The sequence below is a fragment of the Cryptomeria japonica genome, chromosome 6, assembly GCF_030272615.1.
Source record: "Cryptomeria japonica chromosome 6, Sugi_1.0, whole genome shotgun sequence".
Taxonomy (NCBI): Eukaryota; Viridiplantae; Streptophyta; class Pinopsida; order Cupressales; family Cupressaceae; genus Cryptomeria; species Cryptomeria japonica.
In genome coordinates, this window is record NC_081410.1 from 522,362,425 (window position 1) to 522,381,200 (window position 18,776).

The window sequence follows — 18,776 nt, forward strand, 5'->3', positions numbered from 1 at the left end:
CAATATCCTTATTGAAATGCCAACAATCTCCCATGTCAATTATAATGCCAACATCTGCATCGGTTGATGAGACACTTTACCAATCCATGATTGGAAAGTTATAATATGTTGTGCACAGTAGACCAGATATAGCACATGCAGTAGGTATTGTTGCAAGATTCTTTGTAGATCCCAAAGAAACCCATATGACAGCAATCAAGAGAATTTTCAGATACCTGAGAGGCACTGAAGATTATGGCTTAGTATATTAGAAAGGAAATGTTTTTGATTTAAAAGTTTATACTGATGTTGATTGGGTAGGCAACATTGATGACAGGAAAAGCACAAGTGGAGGAGCTTTCTTTTTAGGAGAAAGACTAGTGAGTTGGCTTAGCAATAGCAAGAAACAAGGATGTGTTTCACAGTCAACAACAGAAGCTGAATATGTTGTTGCAGCATTGAATTGCACTAATATAGCATGGATAAAACAACTGTTAGAAGGCATAAATGAGAAAGTTACTGAGCCAGTAACTATATTCTGTGATAATACGAGTGCCATTAACATTTCAAATAATCTTGTTATGCACTCTAAGACAAAGCACATCTCTATCAAATATCATTATCTTAGAGAAGAAGTTCAAGAGAAGAAAGTGGTGTCGGAGTATGTTAGCATAGAGGAACAAATAGAAGATATCTTCACCGAGCCACTACCAATGGACACTTTTGAGTATCTCAGAAGCAAGTTAGGGGTCCTACCTGTATCTAATACTCATTAATAGAATTTGGTGAAAACATCAATTCGATGACTCGACAAAATACTTTTTATGAGTTGATGCTGATTTACACACTTTAGGAGATTTTCTAAAGGTGTGCAGGAAACAAAACAGGGAACAAGAATTGAAGACATAATGCTTTGACCGAGACTGAGTTGATACAAAACAACAAGGAAATCACTTCTCAGAGGAAGAAATCATGTATTAGTTCTTTTACATTTTGGCATTGTTGTGAAAGGGGGAGAAGACTAATGTATGTGGGAGAAGACTAATGTATGTGGGAGAAGACTAATGACCAAAGGAAGAGACTACATGGAGAAGACCAATGACAGGGGGAAGAGCATTTCAGAATCTCACAACAATCTGAATCTGAATCAATTAGGTCAAATCAATTGGTTTTGCCATCAATGCCAAAGGGGGAGATTTTTGGCATTCCAATTATAATGAGAGATTGTTGGCATTTCAATAAGGATATTGAGAAGGTTGTTGATGATTATGGATATAACTAATTAAGGATGTTTACTACCTTAATAATATTATTTTGTCATTGATGTCAAGAAATTGATTTTCTGACTCAGCATGATGTTGCCATATCTTAAGAAGTATGATTTGATGAGTATAAAGATGTCGATAAGTGACACTGAAAGAATGTGATGAATAAGGGGAGAAATGAGTTATTCAATGGGCAACTATTACCGAGTTGGACAATGATGAGATCATGTTGTTTAGATTGTTTTGATATCCTACATATGTTGTTAATTGTAAGGTTAATACTATACTATGTTAACGAGCAAAGAACCTAGTCGATAAACCCTAAGGTTATCATTGTTGGTTAAAGAAGGCAGAATGCTAATCGAGTAAAGTTCAATATTTACCGAGTAACAACCGAGCTGTAACAGATCACATAGGATGAATAAAAGCATTATTTAATGAAGGAAGTTGATTAGCTAGAGTTGATTAAATGATTGGTATGTCGTAAATGAAGTTTGTTAAGAATCTATGACAATGAAAATACAAGAGGAAGATCTACAGTGTAGATTGAACTGCAATAACCTAGCACAAGTTACAAGGCAAGGTAAAACATTTTTCAGATCGAAGGATACATTGAACCTAGTCAAGATTGAAGATCTGATGGCTATGATTGATCATGGGAAATGTGATCAAGGAGATTAAGCGGTCAGCAAATTGTTTATAAATAGGAAATTGTTGATGAACAATGAATGTGGGCAAGTGTAAGCACAGGGACGCTACATAGTGATTACCGAGCACAGAAGCTTGAAGACCTATTTTGAATAATAGAGTAAGGAGTCCAACAGAGGGACAAGATAAGTCCTATGACTAGATAGTGTTGAGCAAATAAGAATCTACTTTAGCATTTTAGATGTAAAGTTGCAGATATATTTTATTACTGTTATTTTGTAAAATGACAGAAAGTCTCTTAACTGAGTGGACCTAACAGTCTTATATGTAAATCCTCTATCAAGGTAACATTCTAGTTGAGTGTTTAAAATCCTTTGACAAGGTCACTTCTAACAAAGTGAAGATCCTAACAGATCTGAGGGAAATCCTTTAACTGGGTCACATCTAGCAATGTGTTTGTAATCTTTAACAAGATTTGCTTTTAACCGAGCATACTCTAGAGGAGTATATTTCTTAGTGGGTCCGAAATCCCATAGTGGTTTTTCCCTATTTGGGTTTCCACGTTAAATCTGGTGTTATATGTGTTTATGAGTTAACATGTTTAGTAGTTTTTGGTTATATTGCTAAAGTATAGGCTACCGAGGTTGAATCTGTTGAATATATTGAAGATTAAGTTTGTATGATTCACTCCCCCCTCTCATCTTGTTAGCTATTGGAATCAGTACTTTATAGAAGGACGGTCCTAAAATTGATGGAACCAACTATGGAATATGGAAGATCTTGATGGAGACACATCTGAATTGCAGTGGAAAGGACATCTGGGATGTTACAAGGAATGGCTATACTGCTCCTACTCCCGGTCAACCTAATCCACCAAATCTGACTAAAGATGAAGAAAATGATTGCAAAGCAAGAGAAGCACTTTTGAGCATATTATAAGATCATCAAATCATGGGGTTATTAGATAGATCTACTGCTAAATCTATTTGGGATCATTTGGAAACACTGAATGAAGGAGATTCCATAGTCAAAATTGCAAAACTTGAAAGCTTCCGGGCCAGGTATGAAAATCTGAAAATGGAAGAAGATGAAAGAATTTCTACTTTTATGGAAAGAGTTAATGAAATTGTTTTGGTATTAAATGTTGTGGAGGAACCTTAAGTGAAGATGAAATTATTTCAAAAGTTTTAAGAGGATTACCACTGGCATACAAAATGAAAGTTACTGTTATAAATGAGTTAAGAACAATGCCTAATACATCAGTAACTAGGGATACATTGATTGGAAAACTTTCAGCTTTTGAAATTGAGAAATTTGGTTTTGTTGCTACTATATAGACAAATTTAGCTTTTAAGGTGTTATCACTATTTAAGAAATAGGTTTTTTTTTGCCATAATTGGTTGAGTTTTTGAATTTTGAGTCAGACACACTATGAACTGCTTCAAGTTTGTGTTATGTCTTAAGGATTTAAGGTTTCAAATTTTAAATTGCTCAATGTTTGATGAAAAACCCTCTGGTTTCTATTCTTGCGCTACTTTATCCACTTAAGTAATGGGTCCTGGGGTCGTATGAAGTGTCCCCCCTTTGTCAATTGCCTAGGCGGTTGTTGAATTAATCGTAAAAATTTATGCCTTATGTCTTTTCTTTCTAATGTTGTTGGGCCCAATAAGTTACACACAGCTCTCAGATGGATCTATGAATTTCACTATTTCGTTAGGCAAAGTTACGCGTGTTTTAAGACTCGCAAAATGGAGAAAGGGAAAAGCATGCTCAATGGTGCCCATTTGGTTTGGTCTAAAAGGGCTCCATCTTGCTCAAGATCTAACGGCTGGCGTTAGTTCATAGCCGAAACTAGCAAGTGAAATACCTTTTGCGAAATGGCGAAAAGGCTTGGTGGGACCCGACAGTGGAGACTTCTCAAATGGCTAAAAGGTGATCATGTTCAAGAGAGATCGATGGTTCACGCTATTTCGTGGCCAAAAAATGCTCATATGTTACACCCCGCGAAGAAGCGAAAAGGTTTTTGGCCTAGGCGAAAGGGAGTTTTAATAAGGAGCATAACAGATGCGCAAGTCTCACCTGATCTAACGGCTAGCATAGTTTCACAGGAGAAAGGTGCTTGACAGTTAGCTTTCGTGAAGTAGCGAAATGATGTGGTGCTCCACATAGGCAGTCCAGTTTGTCGAGATGGAGAGTAAGATAATGGCACATGGTAGAAGGTCAAAATAGTCAGCAAGTCAGATCTAAGGATTAAAAGGTGGGTCCCAGAGGTGAGTCATGTCGCGGGATAAGAAGTGACCTAGCAGATACATGTGGTAAGAATGAGGTGGAATCCAATGTTTTCTCTCAGCGAATGAAAGCTTGACATGTTAGTTCGGAAATGACAAGATGCCAGATGGATAGAGCTGAGTCAGAGGGCCCACATCTGTCGGATTCAATTAGGTTGTTAAGAATCGAGCAAGTAAGATGTAATCCAATGGTCCACGTGTATTCGCGAAGGTAAAGTGCTCATGTTTTAAAACCAGTGAAACAACGAAAAGGTTTTAGGGCCCCAATGACAGATAAAGAATGAAGTTAAAAGGGGATTAACTCTGATTCAATCCAAGGGCTCGCGTTGTTTTGTGGTTGCGAACCAACCAAGGGATATGATTCATGAAATAGAGAAAGAAAGAGAAGGTTTGTCCAGGTGTAATGCTAGGTGGTGACGTGTCAATTGACATGTGGTTTCAGAAGAAATTGAGGGCCCGCCAAGGTGTAACCGGCAGTTATAAGGGAAAGACACGTGGCTGACTTTGAAGTAAACTCGAAGAGTTTTCCAAAGCTAATGGTTGAGTGCCACGTGGTATTTGGTAACCAGTGAAAGAGTGGCATAAGTGAAGCAAGTGTAAAGGTCTCTCTTAAAGGATGGTCATCTTCGATTTGATCCAACGCTTCGCGTTGTTTCGTGGCCCAAAGTTGAAAGTGGTTTAAGCTATGCAAAATAGCGAAAGACCGTTAGCCGTCAAGATAGAGGCGTGGTTAGTGAAGAAGCTAACGGTCCAAGTAAGAGTTAAAGGCCGAGTGGTTAGAGTTCCATCTAACGCTTGGCGCAGCTTCACGAAAGAAAAGTGCTCGTAGGATAAAGCCTACGAAGTGGCGAAAAGAGCGAAAAGGAAAAATGCGTAGGCATGTTGTGACCCATTGGAGCAAATTTTTTGAATTCTTCATGAATTCAATTCTGAAGGGACGGCTGAAGCATGCGGTATCAATGTTGTAGTTAAGAGCCTGAAGTACCATATACGATCTCGTATCAAGTGAATGAAGGTATCATTCTAAAGAATTGTTGCAAATAAGCGGTTGCAGAGCTATTTTCTTCAAACACAGAGCAAATTTATTCAGTTGCAAAGCGGATTTCTTCGAGCTAAAAATAGGTTTTCTTGTACTCTTGTTTGGCAACTTCTTAGCAGTGTGTTTTAATTGAGGTCTTGATTTGTCACAGAACCAGTTGGGGGTAATATTTAAACTGCTTGTATATTTTAAGATGGCACCTAAGAGAGAATTCTCAAGAAAGGTTAATTACCAAGAAAGGGCCATTTGTGATGATTTTCTTGAATAGTTGACATTGTCAACTAATCTAGCATCAAAGGTGAAAGAACCAGTGCCAAGAGCTCCTCACTTGAAAATAGGAGAGGGGTTATATGATAAGGGTAACTGGTTGAGAGACCCACAGGGTTGGGTTGTCTGGGTTGGGGTTGTTCAAAGTTGGATTTGGCATGAGAAATTCCCCAGCCCCAATGAACAACATCTGGGAGTTAGATGTGGGAAAATTGGTAGTTCCAGGAGTATTCATGGATATGGATCTCCTAACTCAGATTGCACTTAATTATGATCCAATTACAAGAAGTGTCAAGGATATAAATGGGAAAACCCTTATTGAAATCCATAATGAGGAGTTTAGAAATGCTTTTGGGCTCTATGAGTTTACTAATTTTCTAGAACCTATTAATTTCAAATCACTAGCCCAAGTATACAGTGTGTAGAGGAACCACCTTAGAAATGTGCCTCTTAAGGAATTCTTTGTGAAGATAGGTGGGTTGACAGTTGTAGGACCCAACACTGAAGAGCCCTTCTCATTGAATCTATTCACCCTTAGGGCTAGGGGATTGTATTGGTCACTTTGCCAGATTTTAGGAGAGGATGCTGAGGCAAATATGCCCACTCATTACATGCTAATGATTGCTAAGATTTTGAATCGTTCTCTTGCAGTAACCTTTGATTATGCTTCCTTTATCACTAATGCTATCCATGAAGGATTGATAGGAATAAAGAATGGGAAAGTGGATAGGCCTTTTGGATGGTATTCCCTCCTTATGCATCTATTTTTATTTAAGGGTGGTGATTATTTTGCAAGTGGAATAGATCTTGTAAAAGAGAAAGATGGAGAAAAGATGCCAGTGCAGTTATGGAGTACAGTGCTGTCATGGGACATAGATGATGCTAGTTTCTTAAAGTTTGATAAATGTTTTGCATCAAAGATTAGGACTCTCCTCTGTTCAGAAAATCCAAGAGTCCCCAAGGTTCTTTTGGAATTTATTAGACCAAAAGAATTTGCAGAGAATATAAAGATTGTCCATAATTGGGGTGATATTTACTTATACCCTATCTCTACAGTTTTCAGAGTATTTGGTTTTAGAGGAACTCCATTTTTATTGCCCTATCAGGTCCTTCTTAAAGTGGGAACTGCAAAAATCCTCAGACAAATTGGTAGTGTGCAAGAGGCAGAGCTAATAGGCAGGGGTAAAGGGACTATTTTCCCTACAGTTACTATAGCCCACCAATTTGTAATAACCAAGGGAGGTTGGAAATATTTTGAAGATTCTCTTCAACCTTATCATTTGTCAACTGCAGTATCTAGGTGTGCTAATCTTGAAGATTTCTTCAATGGCATGTTTAGAAAGAGGGCAATATGCAGAGGTAGACCCCATCAATTCCAGTTTCCTGAAAACCTCATTAGAAATGAGTTTTATCTAGATGAGCAGGAGCTGAGGAAGGAAAAGTGGGTGGCTTATAAAAAGGCCTTAGATTTTGTACACTAGTTTGATACTAGCTATGACCCATTGTCTAGCTTTCACCCTTTTGAGGAGAAAATAAAGTTCCTAATTCTTTGTTTTGAGGATGTAATACAGACTTTGAAAGAAAAGAGGGAGGTTGTAATTAAAAACAACCATGAGAAAGCAAGAATGGTTCTAAGTAGGTTTGCATATGCCAGAGCAATCCCTCTTGGTGACTACATGTTGCACAAGAAGTCTAATTATAGTGTGTTAATGCCTACAATAGGGGAGCCCTCTACTTCTAAAGGAAAGAGGAAGATACAAGATTTCATTGACATCCAAGATAGCCCAAAGAAGCAGAGAGTGGGAAAAGAAATACAATCTGATGAACCTTTGTACTCTCCATCTCAATCCCTTATTCATATAGGAGATGAACAGGCATCAGCTGAGCAATTGATACAGTTAGGCAGTCTGGGAGAAATAGCTTACACATATGATGAAGTAGAAGAGGGAATGCCAGAAGAGCCCCTTACTATTGAAATGAATATCACTGCTAATGAGTTCAAAGGCCAGGAGTGGGATCCTGAGATCAAGCAGGCCAGTGAGGACTTCTTGGCTGACAACAACTTTGTTACATTAGGAGCATTCATGCAATTTCTGTGGAAGCAGAACATTGACAAATACAATGAAAGGTGTGAAAAGAGAAAAGGTGAGCACCCTCATAAAGATCCAGCTATGGTTGAGGAGGAAATAAAGCAAGAAATGATAGAAGAGTTTAAGACCGTCACTCTTGAGCAAGGAAGAGACATGGTGACACACGCTGGAGTACTCATTCTCCCTGAGTGGGACATAGCAGATGCCTTGGTACTGGAGGCAGTGAGAAAAGAGACCAAACCCATGGAGGGAGTCACTTTTAGCAAAGACAATATTGCACTGGTCATGTGGTCTCTCAAGAGAGATGAAAATAGGAAAAATAAAGACACCCCAGGGTCAAGTTACCTTGGTGGAATGATAGTGAAACGAGTTCAGAGCACTGGGTTAGTAGAAACTTCTAGCACTGTGCTAGAAACTGCAAAGTTTAGTGTTGCAGTAGCAGAAAGGGAGGCTAAGGAAAAGGCAGACCTCCAAGTTAAGTTGGAGACAATTTTGAAAGCTTATAACAGTGCTAAGGAAGAGGTAAGAGGTAAAGATAACATCATTGCTAAGCTGCAAATCCAGTTGACAGGACAGTACCATCAAGGTGAGTCTTCAACACTGATGATCTCCTCTTCTCCTACAAGACCTCCACCTACCAGCCCCATTATTGAGTTCTCACCATCTCCAACACCTTCTAGTTATCAAATGGTTGAGATCACTCCTCAGGAGTTGGACGATTTAAAACAGGCTCAAGCCTCATATGCCAAGAAGTATGAAGAAAGAGTAAGGGCTACAATTTCAAGATTTGCTGACACCATGGGGGCCTCATTATTGTATAACAACATGAGCAAGATTCTAGATATGTGGAATGAACTTAATGGAGATAAGGCCATTTTAATGCCTATTTTTGACAAGTGGAAGCCTAGAGAGTAGGATTTAGAGCTTATTTGTGTATCCTATGATGAAGCAGGGGCTGATCCTATTATCAAATCCACTTGTGATACCACAAAGGATCTAGTAAAATTAGCAGAAGGAATAGATAATACAGACATGAAGATCAATTTGTACAAGAAAGAGTACAATGATCAAGTATTTGAATTAATTCCAGGAGGTTTTGTCAGCCCTAACCAATTAAAGGACAAACAAGTATGGCTTAAGGAATTAGAAGCCAAATTGTCAGTTAGAATAAAAGGAATTATTAGCTTAGAAGATGCTTCCTTCTTTGTTGTAACAATTGAGGAGATAGAGAGAATCAATTCCCATTATGGTTTTCTCAATTCAGAAGTTAACAAAATGAGGAATTCCTGGAAAAGGTTAGCCAAGGAAAAAGCAAAAGTGATTAACTTTGCGTGGCCAGCTGATGATGTATACAATAAGTGGACAAGAAAGTATGCCATTCAGGATGTAGAACAGTTAGAAGAGGTTGCAATGGGACAACAAGTAGAAGAAGCCGCAGAAGTTGAAAAAGACTTGTAACCATTTTTGTAAAAGGTTTTGTAACTTCTTCTTGAGAAGCAATAATTGTAACAAACTCTCCTAGGAAAGTCCGAAGTTATGTGCATCCATGTTGTTATAAATGGATACCAAGACTAGTTAGAAAGGATCGCAAAAAATTGTAAGAAAACACTGCAGAAATTTGTCTAGGCTTTTCCGAGTTTTAATGGAGAATATTCGAAAGTTTTTATAATACTTTCTTGAAGATAATATCAATATATAGACTGTCGGTTTTGAGTTTGAACTTTGTGTCATCTTCAGATGTGTTTGCAAGTGTTTACTGTTTCATTCTGAATAATCTAGGGTTATTTTGTATGAATAAGGTTGTAAGGCAACTGTCAGTAGATATTTTTCTTAGCTTTTCTCTTCAGGAGGGGAATTAAATATGTAGGAATTATTTCTACCAGTAAATTCTCTGTAGGATACTTTGAATCTTGATGAGCATAGTTTGATGTGGTATGAATAAGTTCTTATGTGTGTCAGACATATATAGGGATCTGCTGAAGCCAAGCTAATGGGATGTGTAGAGATATTTGATTATGGGAGTATTGTTTGAATTTAGATGACTCTGTGACCTTGGATAAGGCACTGGTATAGATCAAGGTTGTCTATTACATATTTTGTAGGTCAATACTGAACATGAGTACAATTTTCATTCATTTGTTTCAGTTATTTTTAAGGTGATTAAATCCACTGGTTTGTTGGACTGGTTTGCTGTGGATTTATCTTTTAAAAGTGTGAATTTAGTTCACAAAAGTATACCCGCCTAAACTTTGAGTAAGTTTGAAGTGTAGAAGGTTAATCAAACCTTGTCATATGTTGTCTTGAAGGTCTCCTTCTCTTTAATCTCTCACCTACACACAGAGTTATCATATCATCTTAAGGATTTTAAAGTGAATCAGATTTTGAGAACAACATAAAGCATCAACATCATCTACACCATCATTTGACAAATCTAATTGGAAAGCCTTTTATGCAAGAGAACTTGAGGAAAGCAGGATAGAAAATGAAGAAATTAAAGAGCCTGAAGCACTATTTGCAAGGAAAATGCCTAAAGGTCCAGTTGGAAGTAAGTATGAAGGTAAAACACCCTTTAAATGTTTTAACTATAATAAGATTGGTCATATGGCTTCGAGATACCCTGATAGACATGCTAGACTAAGAGAAGAAGCTAGAAGAACATACATGCCTAACCCTGAATATCAGAGATATAGATTTAAGAAGATTAAAGATAAATCTTGTTATCTTACTGATGAAGCAGTCACTGATGATTTTGATGAGGATCTGATAGACAATGGATGGGTTTTTGTTGCTATAACAGAATATCAACCGACACCTACTGTTAAACCGGTAGAGCGGGCCCTAGAAACTAAAGTTGAAATTAAGGATGAATGGATCATTGATTCAGGATGTTCACATCACATGACTAGTGATAAAGGTAAATTCTTGAAATTTCAGGAATATAATGGAGGCCTAGTAAGATTTGGAGATGACTAATCAAAGGCAAAGGCACAATATCTTTTGATGGTAAGAATAATACTGACAATGTTTACTATGTAGAAGGTTTAAAGCATAATCTTTTGAGTGTTGGTAAATTAGTTGAGAAAGGATTTTAGTTACAATTCAAGAAAGGTAAATGCAAAATTATGAACAAAACTGGTTTGGAAATTGCAACTGGTAATCAAACTAGAGGTAACATCTTTCATTTGAATAACAATGAAAAGACATGCTTGATTGCACACATTGATGAAAGTTGGCTATGGCATAAGAGACTCTGTCATGTAAATTTTGATTGCATGGTAAAAATCAGTACTACTAAGGTAGTTAGAGATTTACCTAAGATTGTTAAACCCCACAATCTGGTATGTAAGGAATGTCAATTTGGAAAACAAGTTAGAGCATCTTTTAAAAGTATTCTAGAAAAATCGAATAATGCTCTTGACTTAATTCATACTGATTTATGTGGTCCAGCTAGAACTAAAAGTTTACAAGGTGATAGATATTTCATGCTAATTATTGATGACTATTTTAGAATGTGTTGGGTTACTTTTCTCAGAGAAAAATCAAAAGCACTTGGGAAGTTCAAACTATTTAAAGCAATGGTAGAGAATGAAACCAGTAAGAAAATCAAATGTCTGAGATCAGATCAAGGAGGTGAATTTACATCTAAGGAATTTAATGCATTTTGTGAAGTGAATGGAATCAGAAGACAATTATCAGCACCCCAAACACCACAGTAGAATGGAGTTGTAGAAAGGAAAAATAGAACTATCTTGGATGCAACTAGAAGTATGTTATCAGAAGTAAATTTACCACATGTATATTGGAGAGAGGTAGTAAGCACAGTGGTCTATAGATTCAACAAAGTTCACATCAAAGGTGAAACTGATAAGACCCCTCATGAACTATGGTTTGGTATTACACCTACTCTTAAATATTTCAGAATATTTGGAAGTAAATGCTATATTAGAAGAGATGAATATATTGGTAAATTTGATCCTAGAAGTGATGAAGGAATATTTATTGGTTATTCATCTAAGAGTAAGGCATATAGATATTTTAACAAGAGATTGCAGAAAATTGTTGAGAGTACAAATGTGAAGATTGATGAACAATTTAGAGGAACTTCAAGGTATATAGACTCTGAACCGACAACTGAAATACTGACAAATGAACCTACATTGAACCCACTAGTACAGAATGAAGATCCAGTTACACTAGTATCATTTGAAAATTCTACTGTAACTGAGGAACAACAACAAACCAAGACACCCCGGTATGTAAGATTGAATCACTCTGAAAATCAGATAATTGGAAACAAGTATCAAGGAGTTATGACAAGAGGAAGATTGACAAATGAAGAGGTATGTCTTATTTCTCAAATTGAACCATCATCAATTAATGAGGCATGTGAAGATAAGCAATGGATTAAAGCTATGGAAGAAGAATTAGAGCAAATTGAGAAGAATAACACATGGACATTAGTTCCCTAGCCTAAAGACAAAAATGTGATTGGAACTAAATTAGTATTCAGAAACAAACTTAATGAAGATGAGAAAGTAATCAGAAATAAAGCAAGACTAGTGTGTAAGGGATATTCTCAGAAAGAAGGAATTGATTACAATGAAACCTTTGCACCGGTAGCTAGAATTGAGGCAATCAGATTATTCTTGGCTTTTGCAGTACATAAGAACTACAAAGTATATCGGATGGATATTAAATGTGCATTTCTGAATGGAGACCTTGAAGAAGAAGTTTACATTGAACAACCTGATGGATTTTATTTAATAGATAACAAAGATATGGTTTACAGGTTAAGGAAATCTTTGTATGGGTTGAAGCAAGCTCCAAGAGCTTGGTATGCAAGATTAGATAAATATCTTTTGAAGATTGGATTTTCTAAAGGTAATGCTGACATCAACTTATATTGTAAAGTGACTAATAATGACATCTTGGTTATAGAAGTTTTTGTTGATGATATAATATTTGGAGGAGAAGATGGATTATGTAAAGATTTTTCTATTGAGATGCAACAAGAATTTGAAATGTCTATGATTGGAGAAATAAAATTCTTTTTAGGATTGTAGATTTCATAGACTGATAAAGGTATATTCTTGAGTCAATCCAAGTACTTGAAGGAGTTACTAAAGAAATTTGGGATGGAAAACTCTAAACCGGTAAGCACACTACAAATGACAAATTATCACTAAGGGATGAATTTACACCTGTTAATCCGACTAGGTACAAATCTATGATAGGAGGGCTACTGTATTTGACACAAACAAGAACTGATATTATGAATGTAGTATGTATTGTTTCAAGATTTCAGAGTAATCCTAGAGAAAATCATGAATCAACAGTAAAAAGGATTTTCCGGTACTTACAAGGCACTACAAATCTTGGTTTATGGTATCCTAGAGATGAAAACTTTGAATTATGTGCATACATAGATGCAAATTGGGCAGGAGATGTGGATGATAGAAAAAGCACCATCGGCGGAGCATTTTTTCTTGGAAGTAGATTAATTTCTTGGTTGAGTAAGAAACAAAGTTGCACATCTTTATCAACAATAGAATCAGAATGTGTTGCACCAACAACTAACTATACATAGGTATTATGGCTTAAGCAAATGTTGAAGGACATAAAGGTAAAATGAAAGGAACCTATAACTATCTATTGTGATAACACTGCAGCAATTGATATATCTAAGAATCTAGTATTACATTCTAAAACCAAACATGTTTCTATCAAACTGAATTTTCTAAAAGAGAATGTTGAAGCAAAAGAAGTAAAACTAGTTTATGTGAATACTAAAGAGCAGATTGCAGATATTTTCACTAAACTTCTACCTAAGGAGACCTTTGAATATCTTAGAGATCAGCTTGGGGTCATACCCCCACCGGTAGAGACTTAGACAGTTGATGTTTGTCATCAACCGGCAGAATTAACAAAGAAATCTTTTACTCCAGCTTTGATGAGGAAGCTACTTCTCAGGGGGAGTAGTTGGTATACTAAATTGATTGGTATTTTGTATTTAAATCTGGTTTTTGTATTAGCTTTGGCATTTTATGTCAAAGGGGGAGAGATATCTATGGAAAAACACATTATCTACATTATCTTGTGGGGAGAGATTATTCATTTGAGGGAGAGATTGATACTTTGAGATGATTGTTTACTCTTTGTATCTGAATTTTGATTTCTGGTTATGATCTCTTTTGGGAGATGTTGGTTTTTGGTATTTGGCATTTCTATTTTGGCACTTTGATGGTTTTTCCATCTTGTGTTGCCATCAATGCCAAAGGGGGAGATTGTTGGCATTTTGGTATGGTTTTGTCATTGATGTCAACACCTATCAACACTTATCAACTCTGGCACTTTGAAGAATCAACAATGTTCACCAGTAAGCAAGTGACTTATGCACAGTCACCGGTATCTAGTACACCGACATGATATAATGTTCACTGGCACTTGGAATGGCATGGAAAACATCTAGTTATGAGGAAGACATCATTTGGACACTTTTTCTTGGAGATATGTTCATTGGTATATTCATATTTGCATATTTGCTCTTATCGGTAAATAGGTCTAGGATAAGCACCCATAGGCTTATCTATTCCAGATCAGCACGACACACTTTGGAGATGATTTTTTTATTATTGTAAATGCATTAAGTCAACATGTTGAATCGTATCTTGCATTGGTTATTGTTTTATTTGTAAAATGATTTTATTGTAATATCTTTTAGAGCCGACCTACTAAAATTGGTCTTAGGTTATGGTATATATGTAAGATCTTATTTGTAAGATCATATATGCGAATGTGTGAAGGATAATAATTCAGTATATGTGAGAATAAGCAAAGCTATACACGTAGACATCATTTGAAGGTGAAAGCAAGGTTTTTGTGAAGACGATCAGAACTACACCGGTACTGAATCCAGCATAGAAAGATGCTATTTTATGCAGTACATTCTTATTGGATTTAACCATCCAATTGTAGTAAGTGTGACTCCTATTTGTGTTTGAGTAGTGAGCTCTAGGTGCTTGGCCTTTCTGCATGTGCAGACCCCATTTGTATACACATACTATCTATAGTAGTATCATCTAATTGTGGGTAAGGTTTCTCACTGTGGTTTTTCCCCTTACAGGGTTTCCATGTACAAATATTGGTGTTATGTGTTGTGGATGTTATTGTCTTTCTGTTTCATGCATTAATCTTTACCGGTACTGCAATTGACTGATAAAACTATCTATCGACATAAAAGTCTGGTTTACCAGTATTAAACATTAAAGTTGGTTAAGTTATTTTTGGTTTGAATTAATTTGACAACTGATTCAACCCCCCACCCATCTCAGTTGTCTCTGGGACCTAACAGTAATGGGTATGGCAATAATCAAAATAATGGACATAATGGAGGTAACAATGGCAATTATGGAAATGGCAGGGGTGGATATAGGAACAACAATAATGGCAATGAAGGTAATAATAGAAACAATGGCAATAATAATTGTTGTGGAAATAGTGGGAACAATGGTAATTATGGCAAGAATGGTGGATTCAATAGAGGAAGTATGAACAATCAAGGTAACCATCATGTCAGCAGATGACCTATGATCATTGAAAGATACAAACAGTTGGATTTCACTGACATTGTTGGTTATCTGAATCAAATCACTAATGATTTAAGATCAGCAATCCCCAAATTCTCAGGGAATGGAATTGATTCAGCAGAACAACATGCAAATAATGTAAAAAATATGATTGAAGAATTTGAGTTTCCTCATGAGGATGTATTCATGAAGTTGTTTGTTCACTCTTTGACAAAAGATGCAGGGGAATGGTATAGGAACCTTCCTAATGGATGTATCAGTAGTTGGGATGAGTTTGTAACATTGTTCTTGAAAGAAATTGGAGATCACAATGATCCTTCATTTGCATCCCATGAATTAACAAGTATAAAGAAAAATCAGAATGAATCAGTTGCTGAGTTTAATAAAAGATTTAATAAGGTATTAAATAGAATACCCAAAGATGTCAGACCTGTTGATTCCTTTCTGATACTCTACAACAAGCATTCAAGATTGCTGCTACTATTGAGAACAATAGGAAGGTTGCTAGGAAAATTGCTAAAAGAGATGATCCAAAGTTATACAATCCTAGGGTTCCCAAGAAAGATGACCCTACTCAGATCATGGACATGCTAAGGACATAAAAGGTAAACAAAATCTTAATGAAAATCCACCGTACATAAATAATAAGCAAATGAATTTCAATAGGCCCAAACTCCATAATATGCCTTATAATACCAACTGGAAGGATGGGAAGCCAGTAAAACCAAATCCGAGTAAAGAAACTCCAAATCCACTCAAGAGAGCAAATAAATTTGTGGGAGATTTTCCATGGTGTGAGGTCCATGATGAAAATCAATGCATGATTGCACAGGGTCTGACGGAGGATTGGCATCAAGAAGAGGAATGTGAGCCTACAGTTAATGTTCTTTCATCAGATCCTATGTGGGGTAGAGACGGGGATTCATCTAAGGAAGAGCAACATTCAGGTATGCAAAGGATGAGAAACCATTAGCACTATAGCATACATCAGGTTTTTTATGATGATGATGAAGATACCCCTACCTTGAGAAATTTGTTTCAAGAGGTGGCAGTTGCTTCTTTGAGAAACTTGACTGAAGAGGAGCATTCACAGTGGTTGTTGTTGCCTAGGCCAAGAGTAATTACCAGCTGAGAAACATAATAGTGAATCCTGAATAGGGGAGACCTGCAAGAATATTCACAAAAGTCTCAAAACAAAGTGTGAACAAGGAGGCAAATGACAAGAAAGGAAAAGAGGATCCAAGTGAACCGACAAAGCAGATTGATGCTTTGAAATTGGTCAAGCCTACAGAGAAGAAACAAATTAGTAAGCCTCTTTCAAACTGTGGAACTTTTATTTCTCAAGCATTGTCTTAGGTAAAAATTTATATGCCTTTTCTTGAAGTGATGAAATTTTTGTTGTCTGTATTTTGAGTATTGGGATTTTTCTTCTTTCAATCCGTTAAAGCCTGCAAGGGTTTAGTATTTCTTTTTGCCTTTGAGGGTTATTTGTCTAAGGGTTTAGGGTTTTTGCAAATTCACCTTTTCCATCTTGGAAGCCCTGCGCTCTATTTTCTTGTTACCTTTTTCCACTTAAGTGGAAGGGTTAGTCCATTGTTAGAGAAGGGGTTCCTTTTTAGGTCTTTGCCTTGGCAGGATATAATTTTCTTTTGATTAATGCCTTTTTCCTAAGTCTTATTTTTTTTTTTTTTTGTCTGTGGGGTGCTGTAAAGAGCGTGCATCTTATTGTTGATCTAATGGTTGGCATTGTTTCTCTATGCAAATATGTCTGCTATTTACCTTTCGTGAAGAAACAAAAGGGTGGCAGGCCCAAAAGATAGAGCGGCTTGCGAGTTAAAGAATGTGCATCTCCAAGATGATCTGATGGTGCATGTGGTTTCACATTATGAAAAGTAACAAGAAGTTTATCCTTCCCAAAGAAATGAAAGGATGGTGGGCCCAACAGGTAAGCGGCTCCTATGTTTAAAGACTGATCAACTTGAAATTGATCGAACACCATGCGCTGTTTCGCAATGAAAAGTAACACGAAGTTTATCCTTCGCAAAATAGCGAAATAGAGTTGGTTGTGACATGGCGGATTAGGTGGCAATACAGCTGGATGTACAACTAAGAAAGAAAATTATTTGTTAATGGGACACATGGCTTCGACTGGATTTATAGATTGGTCCGTTTGAAAAGGTGGCAGTGTTGGTGAAATTCACGGTTTAGTGAGGCATGTGGCAGTTTAGATGTGCATCCCGGTAGAATTCTTGAGCTAATAAGTGATGGCCACGTGGAGATATTAGTTGGAAGTTTGTAGATGAGTGAATTTATGAACATGGCCCACTTTGAATACTAAAGAGACTAAAGACCGATCAACTTGAAGTTGATCGGACCCCGCGTGTTGTTTCGCATGCTGAAGGTGCAAGATGTTTACTCTTCATGAAACAACAAAAAACCACTAGCGGTGGTAGTTACACATGGTTATAAGGACAAGTAGTCACGGTGAAGGCTAAAGGCCGAGCAACTTGAAGTTGATCTGATGATGCACGTTGTTTCGCATTATGAAGATGTGCGAAGTTTACTCTTTGCGAAACAACGAAAGGATGGAGGGGCCCGTTTCTAAAGAAGGATGATGCAGGTAAGATAAAGAACATGCACGTCTCACATGATCTAATGATAGCCGTTGTTTTGCGATACAAAGATGCATGAAGTTTACTCTTCACAAAATAGTGAAAAGGCAAAACACTTAGAAAATTTATGTGGTCTGTTGGAGCCATTTTTTAATTCAATTATAAATTAATTGCGGAAGGACATGGCTTAATTGTTTCTAATCAATGCTCAGTTGCCATAGTAATCTTCACATCAGTTGAAACTTTGGCATCAATTTGAATAATCTTGCAGAGGAACCAGTGCACACAGCGAAATTTTTCAAGCAATGAGTAAATTTCTGCAAATTGATTAATAGTTACAGTTGAATTGGTATCACTGGGTGTTTGATTTCTCAAGAAATTTGTCTAAGATTTTTGAAATAATTGTAATTCTGAGATGGCACCACGAAGAGATTTCACGAGGAAGGTTAATTACTAGGAGAGATCCATTCATGATGACTTTTTAGAGCAATTAACCAGGTCCACTAATGCTTCTGCTAAAATGAAAGAATTGGTGCCTAAAGCTTCCCGCCTAAGAATTGGCAATGGCCTATACGATAAAGGGAATTGGTTGATGGATCCAAAAATAGGAATATCAGATTTGGTAGTTTTCAAAGTGGGTTTTAGCCAGAGAAATTCCCCTACTCCAATGAATAGTATATGGGAACTAGATGTTGGGAAGCTCATAGTCCCTGGGGTTTTCATGGACATGGACCCGTTAATCCAAATTGCCAATAATTATGATCCCAATTTGAGGATGATAAAGACTATAAATGGCAGATCTCTAATTGAAATAAATGATGATCAATTCAAGAGAGTTTCTAGACTCAGTGAGGTATAAAATTATTTAGAGCCCTTCAATTTTTAAACACTTGCAAAGGTCTATGATGCACAGAGAGACCACCTCAGAAATGGCCTCTTGAAGGAATTCTTCACCAAAATAGGAGGACTAACAGTTGTAGGCCCTAGCACCATGGAACCATT